The 18,318-nt window shown below is 47.8% G+C and overlaps 1 long non-coding RNA gene across 1 annotated transcript; it reads right to left on the bottom strand.

The window, feature by feature from the left end:
• Positions 1-395: 395 nt before the first annotated feature.
• LOC116056217 lies at positions 396-18,196 on the bottom strand. The gene is made up of 3 exons (XR_004106518.2): positions 18,185-18,196; positions 2,762-2,772; positions 396-475 (listed from the first exon to the last, which is right to left on the bottom strand). It is a non-coding gene; the product is annotated as an uncharacterized LOC116056217 (long non-coding RNA).
• Between the last annotated feature and the right edge of the window lie 122 nt (positions 18,197-18,318).

Raw genomic sequence — 18,318 nt, 5'->3', positions numbered from 1 at the left:
TTGCAATAATATCATAATCCTACAATGCATCATTGTGAAAACAAAACGTTCTAGATGTTGTATTGTTACTTTGGCCAGGTCATCATCAAAAAGTGAATTAGTGCATTTATGATTTTGTCCATGTTGACATTAGTTGCTTCATGTACATTTATTAAAAAAGTGGCATTGTTTATCTTTTCATATAGCTAGACGTCTAAACTCTGGGACAAGGCTGTGATGTTTAAATACCTGCCATGCTGATTCCAAACAGACAGCTTTGTCAAGGCAGTTTGGGCTTCAGATAGCTTTTACACAGTGGCCATCGTTAATGATAAATCATGTTCCTCTATGAACGTGCACACACGTATAGTTGTATCACAAACACGGCCGGTCAGTGAAGGAGCAGTGGTAGCCGTCATTGCCGGTAACATACTCGTATGACAGAGTGCACGGACCGGAGCTTTGTGACTAGCATCTAATGACTAGCAAGCACTTTCTTACCACTGCTGCCGTACAGTATCTTCCTTGATTTCCCTCAATTTGAGGCACCAAGTGCTAAACAGCTTCCTGTCTCCACCCTTTTCCTCTTGTCCTCTATTCATGCCCAGCGCCATTTGTTTTTAACTCCTTTCTCAACTAAAGCTGTATCTACATGCTCCAAGTTTGATAAACCCTTGCCTCCATTTTTTTTAGCCGCGTTACCACAGAGACCACACCGCACTCTCGCTTTTCGGCAAAGACCCGCCCTACTTTGCATCTGATTGGCTAGAACTCGTTTCATTGGTAGGTGGAAGTTCGATGATTGGTTAAACCCAGCGCATCAAAAACAGATCCCATGTGGACTTTTTCATTTATTTATTTTTCTAAAATAGTCATACTCCAGAAATCCGGCACCAGGCCCGAGTACTTTAAGCCCTGCGTTAGTTAAAGCTGCGTTCCTCTCATATGATTGGTAGGTGAAATCAATTGACTCGAAAATATTAAACCGCACGCAAGTTTTTTTTTCACCGAGGCCGCATGCCGGAGATCCAGCACGGTGGCAGAATACTTTAAGCCCTGCCTATGGTATGTTTTTATTCTTCTTCCTTATAAATTGCCGTGCAGTAGGATAATATGTAATGTCACTTATATGCATTGGCTATGTCCATGTTGTAAAATTGCATTAGATAATTATAGTTGCCAAAATTGAAACATGCAATGGTTGCAACATTTGTACCATTGTCAAATCAAAAACAACCAAACACACATCTAGGAGACTACATGATACTTTTGTAACATCTACACTTGGACAGCAAACACATGTTTAGACTCATCATAGACTCAATGATCAGTGAGGTGGACAGGCACTTTTCAAACTCTAGCAGCAAGATAATGAGGGCTATATTTAACCGGCCTGGCCTCAGTACCGGTTACCTGCGTTGTGTCTAACTTATGAAGGCTGGAGACTCAGGCTTTGGCACAGGACATTTATTGCTGTTGAGTGTTTTAGAGAGGAGAAACACAGCGCTGGTAGAATGCCCTCAACACACGCAGCTCTCGGCCAGATCCAACATCGTCTCTTAGAAATAATTTAATTTCTCAATAAAATAAAAAACACATATTAAACAATAAATGCAAAAATACAACATAAGAATATAAAAATACTTTTGTAATATATAGCCTATATAAAACTGCTCTCAGATGTCTCACACTTTAACTGCAAACTCACAGCATTACAAAATACACATTTTAAATCACAATAAGTCGTGCAAATAACATACCTGTTGAGTGTTTTAGAGAGGAGAAACACGGCGCTGATAGAATGCCCTCAACACACGCCTAACAACATAAAGAGAACATACATGTACTTATACGGGCGCAGTGCAGGACACAAAATGGCGAATGCCAACGCAGATACATATGAAAACATAGCATGTAAGCTAGCTCACTAAAACACTCAGAACTGAATAATAAACAAAAATACACAGAAGAGAATGAAACAGTCCAACTGCTAAAGACCTATACTAACCACAATCAGCCTGTCTAATCACTTAAATACACATTAAACATAGTATTTTATACATTCGCCACGCGCTACTCAAAGTACCTACCGCTCTCGGCCAGATCCAACATCGTGTGAGGAGAGCCGGGAAAACAAATAGTACGTCCACAAAACGAACAGCAGAGGGTGCATTACCCATGCAAAATACATACACAGTCCCTTCATTGAATAAGGAGCAAAGAAACAAAAATGAATACACAGTAAAATGAGGGATATTTGGTGGAATACAAACACTTTTCAAGCTTTAAACCCATCAAACAATGACTTCTTAAAGGAATAATTGGTTTGTTAGTGGCTGAGGAATTTGGCTCTGACTTGCAGACTTGAAAACTGAGATCCACCAGGCAAAAAGACTTCTTGAAAGAAACAGAGCAACAGAGCAAATGGCAAAGTCAACCCATCCAGTCTGACTGACTTTGTGACGTTCTTGGCGCATTTTAAGGAGGTTTTCTTTGAGCATTTTCACCTGTGCAAGATCACTATTGTTTTGCCAGTGAGTACTGCTTGGTGTGAGCGAAGCTTTTCAACTTTGAGGCTTGTAAAAAATCACCTGCCTCAACCATGGCAGATGACCGACTGAGAAATCGGGCTGTTCTCAGTATTGAGAAACAGCGTGCAAAAGCACTAGATTTAGATAGGTTGGTGAAACGTTTTGCTGCAAAGCACAACAACTGTCGCCTTAAGCTTTCCTTTTCCGTGATTTGTGGACTGTAATTAGATGTTTTTAATTATAATAAGTACTTGAGTATTGTCTGCTGTTTTATACTTGTAGTCCACTGCATCTTGGACACAATAATTGTACTTTTTATTTTATATTTTCATTTTGCTTTTTATACTTTTACGTTTTAAAAGATGCACAGTTTAGTTTAGTTTGAACACTGGGGCTTATTCCTGTTGTGAATTAAAAACGCTTGTAGTGTGTAAGGGCATGTTTAAACAATAACTACCGTAGTTTAAAAGTATTCTTGTGTTTGTTTTGTTCAAGCCATTCACATATAGGGATTCCCACGTACCGTCTACCCATGCCACCCTACCAAGACCTCTTGCCCCCCCTTTGCCACCCCATGTAAACTTTTCTAGATCCACCACTGCTCATAGACATCTGACGTTAAATATTTGTGTTGTTGTTGCCCAGATTAAATGACAGATAAAAGAAAAACAGACATAAGATCCTTTTTCAGTACACCAAAACATCTTTATAAGAATGGGTGCTTATGGAAATACTAAGGTCACTATGGGTGGAACAGGTGGAGAGTCTCAGGGAGACCAGGAACAGTCAGGTGGAGAGTCTCGGGGAGACCAGGGCCAGTCAGGTGGAGAGTCTCAGGGAGACCAGGGATAGTCAGGTGTAGAGTCTCGGGGAGACCAGGGACAGTCAGGTGGAGAGTCTCGGGGAGACCAGGGACAGTCAGGTGTAGAGTCTCAGGGAGACCAGGGCCAGTCAGGTGTAGAGTCTCGGGGAGACCAGGGACAGTCAGGTGGAGAGTCTCGGGGAGACCAGGGACAGTCAGGTGTAGAGTCTCAGGGAGACCAGGGCCAGTCAGGTGTAGAGTCTCAGGGAGACCAGGGACAGTCAGGTGGAAAGTCTTAGGGAGACCAGGGACAGTCAGGTGGAGAGTCTCAGAGAGACCAGGGACAGTCAGGTCTAGAGTCTCAGGGAGACCAGGGACAGTCAGGTGGAAAGTCTTAGGGAGACCAGGGACAGTCAGGTGGAGAGTCTCAGGTAGACCAGGGACAGTCAGGTGTAGAGTCTCAGGGAGACCAGGGACAGTCAGGTGGAGAGTCTCAGGTAGACCAGGGACAGTCAGGTGGAGAGTCTCAGGGAGACCAGGGACAGTCAGGTGGAGAGGCTCAGGGAGACCAGGGAAAGTCAGGTGGAGAGGCTCAGAGAGACCAGGGCCAGTCAGGTGTAGAGTCTCAGGGAGACCAGGACCAGTCAGGTGGAGAGTCTCAGGGAGACCAGGGACAGTTTCGTTGGAGAGTCTCAGAGAGACCAGGGACAGTCAGGTCTAGAGTCTCAGGGAGACCAGGGACAGTCAGGTGGAGAGTCTCAGGTAGACCAGGGACAGTCAGGTGTAGAGTCTCGGGGAGACCAGGGACAGTCAGGTGGAGAGGCTCAGGGAGACCAGGGACAGTCAGGTGGAGAGTCTCGGGTAGACCAGGGACAGTCAGGTGGAGAGTCTCAGGTAGACCAGGGACAGTCAGGTGGAGAGTCTCGGGGAGACCAGGGACAGTCAGGTGGAGAGTCTCGGGTAGACCAGGGACAGTCAGGTGGAGAGTCTCGGGGAGACCAGGGACAGTCAGGTGGAGAGTCTCGGGTAGACCAGGGACAGTCAGGTGTAGATTCTCGGGGAGACCAGGGACAGTCAGGTGGAGAGTCTCGGGGAGACCAGGGACAGTCAGGTGGAGAGTCTCAGGGAGACCAGGGATAGTCAGGTGTAGAGTCTCGGGGAGACCAGGGACAGTCAGGTGGAGAGTCTCGGGGAGACCAGGGACAGTCAGGTGTAGAGTCTCAGGGAGACCAGGGCCAGTCAGGTGTAGAGTCTCGGGGAGACCAGGGACAGTCAGGTGGAGAGTCTCGGGGAGACCAGGGACAGTCAGGTGTAGAGTCTCAGGGAGACCAGGGCCAGTCAGGTGTAGAGTCTCAGGGAGACCAGGACCAGTCAGGTGGAGAGTCTCAGGGAGACCAGGGACAGTTTCGGTGGAGAGTCTCAGAGAGACCAGGGACAGTCAGGTCTAGAGTCTCAGGGAGACCAGGGACAGTCAGGTGGAAAGTCTTAGGGAGACCAGGGACAGTCAGGTGGAGAGTCTCAGGTAGACCAGGGACAGTCAGGTGTAGAGTCTCGGGGAGACCAGGGACAGTCAGGTGGAGAGTCTCAGGTAGACCAGGGACAGTCAGGTGGAGAGTCTCAGGGAGACCAGGGACAGTCAGGTGGAGAGGCTCAGGGAGACCAGGGAAAGTCAGGTGGAGAGGCTCAGAGAGACCAGGGCCAGTCAGGTGTAGAGTCTCAGGGAGACCAGGACCAGTCAGGTGGAGAGTCTCAGGGAGACCAGGGACAGTTTCGTTGGAGAGTCTCAGAGAGACCAGGGACAGTCAGGTCTAGAGTCTCAGGGAGACCAGGGACAGTCAGGTGGAGAGTCTCAGGTAGACCAGGGACAGTCAGGTGTAGAGTCTCGGGGAGACCAGGGACAGTCAGGTGGAGAGGCTCAGGGAGACCAGGGACAGTCAGGTGGAGAGTCTCGGGTAGACCAGGGACAGTCAGGTGGAGAGTCTCAGGTAGACCAGGGACAGTCAGGTGGAGAGTCTCGGGTAGACCAGGGACAGTCAGGTGGAGAGTCTCGGGGAGACCAGGGACAGTCAGGTGGAGAGTCTCGGGTAGACCAGGGACAGTCAGGTGTAGATTCTCGGGGAGACCAGGGACAGTCAGGTGGAGAGTCTCGGGGAGACCAGGGACAGTCAGGTGTAGAGTCTCAGGGAGACCAGGGCCAGTCAGGTGGAGAGTCTCAGGGAGACCAGGGACAGTTTCGGTGGAGAGTCTCAGAGAGACCAGGGACAGTCAGGTCTAGAGTCTCAGGGAGACCAAGGACAGTCAGGTGGAAAGTCTTAGGGAGACCAGGGACAGTCAGGTGGAGAGTCTCGGGTAGACCAGGGACAGTCAGGTGGAGAGTCTCAGGTAGACCAGGGACAGTCAGGTGTAGAGTCTCGGGTAGACCAGGGACAGTCAGGTGGAGAGTCTCAGGTAGACCAGGGACAGTCAGGTGGAGAGTCTCAGGTAGACCAGGGACAGTCAGGTGGAGAGTCTCGGGGAGACCAGGGACAGTCAGGTGAAGAGTCTCGGGGAGACCAGGGACAGTCAGGTGGAGAGTCTCAGGGAGAGCAGGGACAGTCAGGTGGAGAGTCTCGGGTAGACCAGGGACAGTCAGGTGGAGAGTCTCAGGTAGACCAGGGACAGTCAGGTGGAGAGTCTCAGGGAGAGCAGGGACAGTCAGGTGGAGAGTCTCGGGTAGACCAGGGACAGTCAGGTGGAGAGTCTCAGGTAGACCAGGGACAGTCAGGTGGAGAGTCTCAGGGAGACCAGGGACAGTCAGGTGTAGAGTCTCAGGTAGACCAGGGACAGTCAGGTGTAGAGTCTCAGGTAGACCAGGGACAGTCAGGTGGAGAGTCTCAGGTAGACCAGGGACAGTCAGGTGTAGAGTCTCGGGGAGACCAGGGACAGTCGGGTGGAGAGTCTCAGGTAGACCAGGGACAGTCAGGTGGAGAGTCTCAGGTAAGTGTGTTGAGCTTAGTTCATATTTTAGCAGGTGTGTGGCTGTCAGGGTTAGCAGATGAGCTTTACCAGTGGCTCACTAATTTACATTATGATCAGCTAACTTAACAAGTCTACAAAAGCATTGTATTTCTTTTATATGGGGACACTTTTTCAAAATTAGTCATTGTGTTTAAAAGGTATTTTTGTGGCTTGATTGTAAACAACTTAAAAATATATAAATGGTTTTAAAGAAGAATATTTTTGGTCAATTTAGTCAGCTTTTTCATTGAATCAAGAGAAACACTGAAAAGAAGGATAATGGTACAGTCTCCATGCTACACTAATGATAGTATTAAGGCTTTCCTCTGTGTACACATGTCCTCTACGAGTATAACAGTGGCTGTATTATCTGTGTGTGTTTATTGGAAGGCAGAGGAGAGAAAGAAAAGAAATGCCAGAATGAAGCCTGGAGGTTGAAATGAGTGTAGTTTGGCCTACTGATGTCAAATAGCAGACAGATAATGCTCTGGAGCTGACACAACTAACATTTTTGGATAAAAGTGTATGGAATTCTCTGGGAAAAATCCTGAATTGTTTTATATTTTTGTTAGATCCAGAGTTTATTTGTCAGGGTTTTGGTATTTTGTTCTGTTTTATTGTGGTAGTCTTGTTTTTCTGTTATGTTCGGTTTCCTGTTTTATTTTGTAGTCTGTCTTGTCTCCCTTGTCTTGTCTAGCTTACTTCCTGTCTTTGTTTGTTTCCCGCCTTTTTTGATTTGTTCTGCCCCACCCTGATTTGTTTCACCTGTTGTGTCACCAGTCCAGTGTTAGTCCTCGTTACCTGGTGTATTTAGTTCCTGTTCTGTCTTTGTCTCTTGTCGGATTATTGTTCTTGTTGCGTGTATTTTGTTACTGTGTGTACCTGCTCGTTTCTTGTTTCCTTGTTTGTTCCTGTCTCCCTGGCTGTAAGTTTTTTGCTCTGCCACTCGCCTGGACACTCTTTGTTGCAGTTTATTGCTGCTTAATAAATTCTGAGCTGCATTTGGGTCCAAGCCTCTTTCCTCCTCTCTACAATGTGACATTATTCTTGTTTTCCCTAATTGCCAATACCTAGAAGAACACTTTTTAAAAGCCAAAAGGAAGTCATTATTGTTCTTTGTGTGATTTCAATACATTTCTGTTTAGCCTTATAGGAGACAGAGGACCGTATCCTGTTTGAAAATAAAAGTAGTGGGGCGTATTTTCTTGTCAACGATATGACGTTAATTCATATAATGCTCCTATGGGTCATATTAGAGGGTAGGAATAAGACATCTATATTGTCATTTGGTTGGGAAGACTTGTTGGACCCTTTATTATCCTACTGGTTCTACTTCTGCATCTTTTGGTCCTGCAGGGTGGGTGGTGAACATCCAATGGTGTTATTTTTTAGTGCTTAACAACATGACAGCGCCAGCCAAATTCAATCAGACTGCAATGAAGAGGATAGATGGGAGGTGCGAAGGCCCGAGGCTTGCTGACTGTTGGGCTATGATGGTAGGCCGAAAACCAGAATAGTTACAAGTCTGCAGGGTATCAAGCAGAGGGCTAGCTGGTAACCTGCTTGATTCCAGAGAGGTGATAGAGGGTGATAGAGGGCCCACGGAAGCACTGGAGGTCTGGGAGCAAATGTCGGAAGATTCAGAGGAGACAGGAACAGGCTCAGGAGAGCATGGTTCTGGATCAGAGCTTTCACCTGAAGAATGCCACTTCTTGGGCAAACTCTGGCACTGGCTCACAGATAGCAGTGAGGAGCTTCAGGAAGCAGTGCACAGGTGGATAGGAGTCTGATGGGAAAGTGCATCTGGTGGCAAGTCTGGAAAGTTCCTTACAAGTGCATGGGCCTGGGTGCCTGGATAACTCAGTTGATAGAGTGGGTGCCCATACATAGAGGTGTACTCCTCGGCGCAGTGATTTAATAGGGATTGCAGACGAGAGACCAGCGGCGACTAGGAGGCGAGTGCACGTTAGAAACATTATCCGACGCCGACGTAGCGACGGCGTATGTTACAATTCCCATATAACTTTATGCCTACTAAAGACGTCTAAACTAAGTACGTCACCTTACAAACATGTGAAACACACGTCTTCACTTCATTTTGTTAGTGTTCTTTTGCTTACTTTCTGGTGCTTATGTGTTACTAATTAATGTGTGGCTAATAATATCATCGTGCTTATAAAAAAGTATTAAAATGCTGAATGAAAACTCGGAATGTTTGTTCAGAATGTCTCTATGGCAACAAGAGACAGATGCCGCTAGCATTAGCTACCTTAGCTTAGCCGTCTGAACAACAATCATAAATAAAATAGCAGTTTGGCATATTTAAACAAAATCAACTGTCTTATGCCTTAGGACCTTAACGAAGGTTTAGCCACAAGATATATGATCAAAATCATAAAAAATAACAGCTTGATTGCTCAGAGAGTAATTGTAAATCATACAATGTCACAGAAAAAAATATGGGTAACACTGCTTTTTCTGCCAAAAGGCATAATTTTGTGAGTAATTACATGCCACTTTGCCACACAGTAATACAGCAGAAACCTTATTGATACATATAAATATTAACCCAGCTTAATGTTACTACATTGTATGTGCTGGTTGACAAGTAGCTAACGTTAATGCTAGCTAATGCTTGGTGGATAACATCATAGGGTTACAACATCATTCAACACGCTCATAAAGTTATTAGTAGTATGACTGTTTTGACTATGGATAAAAGCAGCACTGCGCTAACCCACGAATAAGTTCACTAGTAACGTTAACATTATCTGTATAGATAGACGATTAATATAATGCTAATTTAGCCAGCTAGCACACCCCGCTCTGCCTGCCTCACTCCCCCGGCACAAAGACACTTTATTCGGGATGACAGCTGACAACACAGCCGGGACATGTAGTAATAGCTAGTTACCGTTAGCCCCAGCCGGTGCTTACGACGCTAACATCAGTTTAATGAAGCGTCGGGAAACAGAATAGCAGACCCAGGCATCCTAGTCACATGTGTTTGTACCGAAAATCTCCTCCCTACCGAATTTCTCCCCCCTTCGCGTTTAACTGTCTTTACAGTTAGCTAGCTAAATTAACCTGACAAAAGGTGGGTTAGGCACCAAAACGAATAGTTAAGATTACAGAAAAGTGAAGGGGGAGATTGGGCAGCTGGGAGATGTTCTCCTGCTGCTGACAACGGCAATCGAACGAACATGCTCCCCGTCCTGGAGATTCCCCCTGCAATCCCCACCCACACCAGTCTCTCAGCCTTGTTGAGTAGCTAGCTAGCGTTACAACAAACCCTGTCCTCTCGGTAAAATCCAAAAGGTGACATTGGCATGTGAAATGTACTGTGATAGTGTAAGGTGACCAGATTTCTGAGACAAAATCTGGGGACATTTTCAGCTCAGAAGCGTAAATACCTCCAAAAAAGGTAATGGTTTTATCTTTGTAAAACTTAAAACCGGGACACTGCCCCAGGGGCGTTACTACTAGACCTAGAGCTGCACCCTAGGGGGGATCCATGGGCATGCTCCCCTGTAAGAAAATGTTGTCTATTTTAATGATTAAACGCATCAATCTAGTGCACTTTGAATAGAAATTCAGAGGTTAGACTTCCATCCATCCATCTTCGTCAGCTTATCCGGTGTCGGGTCGCGGGGGTAGCAGCTCCAGCAGGGGACCCCAAACTTCCCTTTCCTGAGCCACATTAACCAGCTCCGACTGGGGGATCCCGAGGCGTTCCCAGGCCAGGTTGGAGATATAATCCCTCCACCTAGTCCTGGGTCTTCCCTGAGGCCTCCTCCCAGCTGGACATGCATGGAACACCTCCCTAGGGAGGCGCCCAGGAGGCATCCTTACCAGACGCCCGACCCACCTCAACTGGCTCCTTTCGACACGAAGGAGCAGTGGCTCTACTCCGAGCTCCTCACGGATGATTGTGCTTCTCACCCTATCTCTAAGGGAGACACCAGCGACCCTCTTGAGAAAACCCATTTCGGCCGCTTGTACCCTGGATCTTGTTCTTTCGGTCATGACCCATCCTTCATGGCCATAGGTGAGGGTAGGAACGAAAACTGACCGGTAGATTGAGAGCTTTGCCTTCTGGCTCAGCTCTCTTTTCGTCACAACGGTGCAATAAATTGAATGTAATTCCGCACCCGCTGCGCCGATTCTCTGACCAATCTCCCGCTCCATTGTCTCCTCACTCGCGAACAAGACCCCAAGGTACTTGAACTCCTTCATTTGGGGTAAGGACTCATTCCCTACCTGGAGAAGGCACTCTATCGGTTTCCTGCTGAGAACCATGGCCTCAGATTTAGAGGTGCTGATCCTCATCCCAGCCGCTTCACACTCAGCTGCGAACCGATCCAGTGAGTGCTGAAGGTCACAGGCCGATGATGCCATCAGGACCACATCTGCAAAAAGCAGCGATAAGATCCCCAGCCCACCAAACTGCAACCCCTCCCCACCCCGACTACGCCTCAATATCCTGTCCATAAATACTACAGACAGGATTGGTGCCAAAGCGCAGCCCTGGAACTTTCTCACCTGAAACGAGTCTGACTTACTGCCGAGAACCCGGACACAGCTTTGGTCATACAGAGATTGGATGGCCCTGAGAAGGGACCCCCTCACCCCATACTCCCGCAGCACCTCCCACAGTATCTCCCAGGGGACCCGGTCATACGCCTTCTCCAGATCTACAAAGCACATGTAGACCAGTTGGGCATACTCCCAGGCTCCCTCCAGGATCCTTGCGAGAGTGAAGATCTGATCCATTGTTCCACGACCAGGACGGAATCCGCATTGTTCCTCTTCAACCTGAGGTTCGACTTTCGACCGAACCTTCCTTTCCAGCACCTTCGAATAGACTTTACCGGGGAGGCTGAGAAGTGTGATACCCCTGTAATTGGCACACACCCTCTGGTCCCTCTTTTTGAACAGGAACCACCACCCTGGTCTGCCACTCCTTAGGCACCGTCCCAGACTTCCACACAATGTTGAAGAGGTGTGTCAACCAAGACAACCCCTCCACACCCAGAGCTTTAAGCATTTCTGGATGGATCTCATCAATTCCTGGGGCTTTGCCACTGTGGAGTTGTTTAACTACCTCAGCAACTTCCACCAGGGAAATTGACGACAATCCCCCATCATCCTCCAGCTCTGCCTCTACCATAGAGGGCGTATTAGTTGGATTTATGAGTTCCTCAAAGTGCTCCTTCCACCGCCCTATTACCTCCTCATTTGAGGTCAACAGCGTCCCATCCTTACTGTACACAGCTTGGATGGTTCCCCGCTTCCCCCTCCTGAGGTGGCGAACGGTTTTCCAGAAGCACCTTGGTGCCGACCGAAAGTCCTTCTCCATGTCTTCTCCGAACTTCTCCCACACCCGCTGCTTTGCCTCTTTCACGGCAGAGGCTGCAGCCCTTCGGGCCCTTCGGTACCTTGCCACTGCCTCCGGAGTCCTCTGGGATAACATATCCCGGAAAGACTCCTTCTTCAGTCGGCTTCCCTGACCACCGGTGTTCACCACGGTGTTCGTGGGTTACCGCCCCTTGAGGCACCTAAGACCCTAAGACCACAGCTCCTTGCCGCAGCTTCAGCAATGGAAACTTTGAACATTGTCCACTCGGGTTCAATGCCCCCAGCCTCCACAGGGATGCACGAAAAGCTCCACCGGAGGTGTGAGTTGAAAGTCTGTCGGACAGGGGCCTTCTCCAGACGTTCCCAATTTACCCGCACTACCCGTTTGGGCTTACCAGGTCTGTCCAGAATCTTCCCTCACCCCCTGACCCAACTCACCACCAGATGGTGATCAGTTGACAGCTCTGCCCCTCTCTTCACCCGAGTGTCCAAAACATACGGCCTCAGATCAGATGAAACGATTATAAAATCGATCATTGACCTTTGGCCTAGGGTGCTCTGGTACCAAGTACACTTATGAGCATCCCTATGTTCGAACATGGTGTTCGTTATAGACAATCCATGACTAGCACAGAAGTCCAACAACAAACAACCACTCTGGTTTAGATCAGGGAGGCCGTTCCTCCCAATCACGCCTCTCCATGTGTCTCCATCATTGCCCACGTGCGCGTTGAAGTCCCCCAGCAGAACTATGGAGTCCCCCACTGGAGCCCCATATAGGACTCCACTCAAGGTCTCCAAGAAGGCCGAATACTCCGAACTCTTGTTTGGTGCATATGCACAAACAACAGTCAGAGTTTTCCCCCCCACAACCCGCAGGCGTAGGGAGGCGACCCTCTCGTCCACCGGGGTAAACTCCAACGTAGCGGCGCTCAGCCGGGGGCTTGTAAGTATCCCCACACCCGCCCGGCGCCTCACACCCTGGGCAACTCCGGAGAAGAAAAGAGTCCAACCCCTATGCAGGAGTATGGTTCCAGAACCGAGACTGTGCGTAGAGGTAAGCCCCACCAGATCTAACCGGTAGCGCTCCACCTCCCGCACCAGTTCCGGCTCCTTCCCCCACAGAGAGGTGACATTCCACGTCCCCAGAGCCAGCGTCTGCTGCCCGGGTCTGGTCCGTCGAGGCCCCTGACCTTCACTGCCACCCATGTGGCAGCGCACCCGACCCCAGCGGTTCCTCCCACAGGTGGTGGGCCCATGGGATGGAGAAATGGATGCCACGTAGCTTTTTTGGGCTGTGCCCGGCCGGGCTCCGTGGCAAACCCGGCCACCAGACGCTCGCTGACGAGCCCTCCATCTGGGCCTGGCTCCAGACGGGGGCCCCGGGCTTCCTCCGGGCAGGGTCACTCCATCTCTTCCTCGGTCACTCATAGGGTTTTTGAACCATTCTTTGTCTGGCCCCTCACCTGAGACCACAAACCTCTCCACCACGATAAGGTGATGGTTCAAGGAGAGGAAAATAGCAGTTTGGCATATTTAAACAAAATCAACAACAATCAACTGTCTAATGCCTTAGGACCTTAACGAAGGTTTAGTCACAAGATATATGATCAAAATCATAAAAAATAACAGCTTGATTGCTCAGAGAGTAATTGTAAATCATACAATGTCACAGAAAAAAATATGGGTAACACTGCGTTTTCTGCCAAAAGGCATAATTTTGTGAGTAATTACATGCCACTTTGCAACACAGTAATACAGCAGAAACCTTATTGATACATATAAATGTAATCCAATTTAATGTTACTACAATGTATGTGCTGGTTGACAAGTAGCTAACGTTAATGCTAGCTAATGCTTGGTGGATAACATTATAGGGTTACAACATCATTCAACACGCTCATAAAGTTATTAGTAGTATGATTGTTTTGACTATGGATAAAAGCAGCACTGCGCTAACCCACGAATAAGTTCACTAGTACCGTTAAGGTTAGCTGTATAGATAGACGATTAATTTTTTAATTTTAATTTTAATTAAATTAAATTTAATTTAATTAAATTTAATTAATTAATTTTTTAATTGGCTAATTTAGCCAGCTAGCACACCCCGCTCTGCCTGCCTCACTTCCCCGGCACAAAGGGACTTCATTCGGGATGATAGCTGACAACACAGCCGGGACATGTAGCAATAGCTAGTTACCGTTAGCCCCAGCCGGTGCCGTGTGCTTACGAAGGTAACGGCAGTTTAATGAAGCGTCGGGAAACAGAGAATAGCAGACTCAGGCATCCTAGTCACCACATCAGCCATCCATAATGTTAGCTACCGGTGTTTGTACCGAAAATCTCCTCCCTGCCGAATTTCTCCCCCCTTCGCGTTTAACTGTCTTTACAGTTAGCTAGCTAAATTAACCTGACAAAAGGTGGGTTAAGCACCAAAACGACTAGTTAAGATTACAGAAAAGTGAAGGGGGAGATTGGGCAGCTGGGAGATGTTCTCCTGCTGCTGACAACGGCAATCGAACGAACATGCTCCCCGTCTTGGAGATTCCCCCTGCAATCCCCACCCACACCAGTCTCTCAGCCTTGTTGAGTAGCTAGCTAGCGTTACAACAAACCCTGTCCGCTCGGTAAAATCCAAAAGGTGACATTGGCATGTGAAATGTACTGTGATAGTGTAAGGTGACCAGATTTCTGAGACAAAATCTGGGGACATTTTCAGCTCAGAAGCGTAAATACCTCCAAAAAAGGTAATGGTTTTATCTTTGTAAAACTTAAAACCGGGACACTGCCCCAGGGGCATTACTACTAGACCTAGAGCTGCACCATAGGGGGGATCTATGGGCATGCTCCCCTGTAAGAAAATGTTGTCTATTTTAACAATTAAATGCATCAATCTAGTGCACTTTGAATAGAAATTCAGAGGTTAGACTTCCATCTATCCATCTTCGTCAGCTTATCCGGTTGGAGATATAATCCCTCCACCTAGTCCTGGGTCTTCCCTGAGGCCTCCTCCCCTGGACGTGCCTGGAACACCTCCCTAGGGAGGCGCCCAGGAGGCATCTTTACCAGACGCCCGAACCACCTCAACTGGCTCCTTTCGACGCGAAGGAGCAGCGGCTCTACTCCGAGCTCCTCACGGATGATTGTGCTTCTCACCCTATCTCTAAGGGAGACACCAGCCACCCTCTTGAGAAAACCCATTTTGGCCACTTGTACCCTGGATCTTGTTCTTTCGGTCATGACCCAGCCTTCATGACCATAGGTGAGGGTAGGAACGAAAACTGACCGGTAGATTGAGAGCTTTGCCTTCTGGCTCAGCTCTCTTTTCGTCACAACGGTGTGATAAATTGAATGTAATTCTCCCGCTCCATTGTCTCCTCACTCGCGAACAAGACCCCAAGGTACTTGAACTCCTTCATTTGGGGTAAGGACTCATTCCCTACCTGGAGAAGGCACTCCATCGGTTTCCTGCTGAGAACCATGGCCTCAGATTTAGAGGTGCTGATCCTCATCCCATCCGCTTCACACTCAGCTGCGAACCGATCCAATGAGTGCTGAAGGTCACAGGCCGATGATACCATCAGGACCACATCATCTGCAAAAAGCAGCGATGAGATCCCCAGCCCACCAAACTGCAACCCCTCCCCACCCCGACTACGCCTCGATATCCTGTCCATAAATACTACAGACAGGATTGGTGCCAAAGCGCAGCCCTGGCGGAGGCCAACCCTCACCTGAAACGAGTCCGACTTACTGCCGAAAACCCGGACAAAGCTCTCGCTTTGGTTGTACAGAGATTGGATGGCCCTGAGAAGGGACCCCCTCACCCCATACTCCCGCAGTATCTCCCGGGGGACCCGGTCATACGCCTTCTCCAGATCTACAAAGCACATGTAGACCGGTTGGGCATACTCCCAGGCTCCCTCCAGGATCCTTGCGAGAGTGAAGATCTGGTCCGTTGTTCCACGACCAGGACGGAATCCGCATTGTTCCTCTTCAACCTGAGGTTCGACTTTCGACCGAACCCTCCTTTCCAGCACTTTGGAGTAGACTTTACCGGGGAGGCTGAGAAGTGTGATACCCCTGTAATTGGCACACACCCTCTGGTCCCCCTTTTTGAACAGGGGAACCACCACCCTGGTCTGCCACTCCTTAGGCACCGTCCCAGACTTCCACACAATGTTGAAGAGGTGTGTCAACCAAGACAACCCCTCCACACCCAGAGCTTTAAGCATTTCTGGATGGATCTCATCAATCCCTGGGGCTTTGCCACTGTGGAGTTGTTAAACTACCTCAGCAACTTCCACCAGGGAAATTGACGACAATCCCACATCATCCTCCAGCTCTGCCTCTACCATAACGGGCGTATTAGCTGGATATAGGAATTCCTCAAAGTGCTCCTTCCACCGCCCTATTACCTCCTCAGTTGAGGTCAACAGCGTCCCATCCTTACTGTACACAGCTTGGATGGTTCCCCGCTTCCCCCTCCTGAGGTGGCGAACGGTTTTCCAGAAGCACCTTGGTGCCGACTGAAAGTCCTTCTCCATGTCTTCTCCAAACTTCTCTCACACCCGATGCTTTGCCTCTTTCACGGCAGAGGCTGCAGCCCTTCGGGCCCTTCGGTACCTTGCAACTGCCTCCAGAGTCCTCTGGAATAACATATCCCAGAAAGACTCCTTCTTCAGTCGGACGGCTTCCCTGACCACTGGTGTCCACCACGGTGTTCGAGGGTTACCGCCCCTTGAGGCACCTAAGACCCTCAGACCGCAGCTCCTCGCCGCAGCTTCAGCAATGGAAACTTTGAACATTGTCCACTCAGGTTCAATGCCCCCAGCCTCCACAGAGGTTAGACTTTATTATTCTTATCTATGGATGGAAATACTGTATTTGTGCTGTAGCTTGAACTATTTTGCACTTCAGAATTATAACCATGCACACACAGGTGGAATAATTTTTTCTTCATATTTTTGCATTAATGACACTAGGAAGCATACCAGTAGAAATATATATTCGTATTTGTAAGTAAGTGGGATTGTCTGGAATCAGGCAATATAATAATCATTATGGTGGGATACACTGGCTAAGCAATTAACAAAAATGTCTGTACTGACATAAATAGTTTACATGAGAATACATTATAATTTTGGCCCTTTGGCTGAGTCTCTATCTGTCAGAGGGAGAGCAGGAGTGCGGTTGTGAAGAAGTTGGTAAATTCATGTTGCAGATTAACACTTTTGCATGCATTATATCCGTGTCACATTCTCATTAGGGGCTGAGCCCCCCTAAAGGTCTGATCCTAGAATCGCCCCTGCTGCTACTTCATACTTGTACTCCACTACACCTCAGAGGGAAATGTTGTAATGTTTACTGCACTAAATTTATCTGACAGCTTTTGCTTTATTGCTTCACGCTGGACTTGTTTCTCATTGAGTATCAGATACAATTAAAACTATTGCGGAAATATTTTCCTTTGACATTGGTCCAGTATTAAACAAGATCGCTGCAGTCTTCAATGGTGAAACAAGCTACAATGTAAGTTAATAGGACGTCAATTGTCCATCTTGTATTTACGTTCATAAAGTGCTCGTTTTGCCACTGAAAGGCTCAAATAAATATTGTGTCTGACAACATTATGGAAAGGATTTCTAAGGAGGTCGATCTTTCTGTTAAAGAGTAAGATCCTTTTTTAAAACCTAAGAAAGTCAGCGAAATTGCATTCGCTAATCCCACAAGACTCCATGTAAATAAACAGTAATTTTATCAGCGAAAAATGGGCATTCTAGAACATCTCTGAGCTCTGAGGCTTGCTCTGGCTGTCTTGAGCCTGTGCGTGTAGGGTGCACGACTATTTAATTCCAAGTTCGGGTCTGTCAGTCACAGTGAAAAACTGGGACATTTCCGGGGACAGCTCCAGCCGGGGACAGGCCACCAAAACCGGGGACAGGCCACCAAAACCGGGGACAGGCCACCAAAACCGGGGACTGTCCCCAGAAACCGGGGACGTCTGGTTACCCTATGATAGTGTGGTTTTAGTTGCTGGCTAATCATTAGCCAGTAGCTAAAACCTGCTAACGTTAGCCCTGGCTCACTCGCTAACTGGTCAGCTAGCTAGCTACAAATACAGATTGAATCAAGAAAAACGTAATTGTGTTGGGGAAACTGCAGCTATTTCATTAGCATGACATGAATAAACATTACTAAACGTAACGTGAATAAACTTGAATGGGTAAACTTGTCCATGAACAGATGCATTCTAATCGACGATAGTGTTTAGCAATAAAAACTCCCAGAATTCCACGCAACTTCCCAACGTCATCAAACTACTGTGTTTACAATCCATTGTTTTGGTTGAGAGACCCCTAGCGGCAGAAAGTTACACATTGTACGTTTAATAAATAAAGAACTTACAGTATATTTCGGATTTTTATCAGAAACTGCTTTATTGGCCAAGTAAGTGTAAACACAAGGGAGTTTGAGTCTGACTTTGTGTTGCTTTTAACACAGAAACAGACATAACGTTACGGCTAAAATCAAAGATAAACAACGTTGTCTGGCGATTGGCTAGGTGTGGCGGCATACTTATCAACTAGGATGTACACTGGCGACAGTGTAGTCAATCCACACGTTAAAGTCACACAACAGTCTCCTTCG

The sequence above is a fragment of the Sander lucioperca genome, chromosome 10 (genome assembly GCF_008315115.2).
Source record: "Sander lucioperca isolate FBNREF2018 chromosome 10, SLUC_FBN_1.2, whole genome shotgun sequence".
Taxonomy (NCBI): domain Eukaryota; kingdom Metazoa; phylum Chordata; class Actinopteri; order Perciformes; family Percidae; genus Sander; species Sander lucioperca.
The sequence above is the reverse complement of the archived record's forward strand: the minus strand, read 5'-3'. Positions and strand labels throughout refer to the sequence as shown.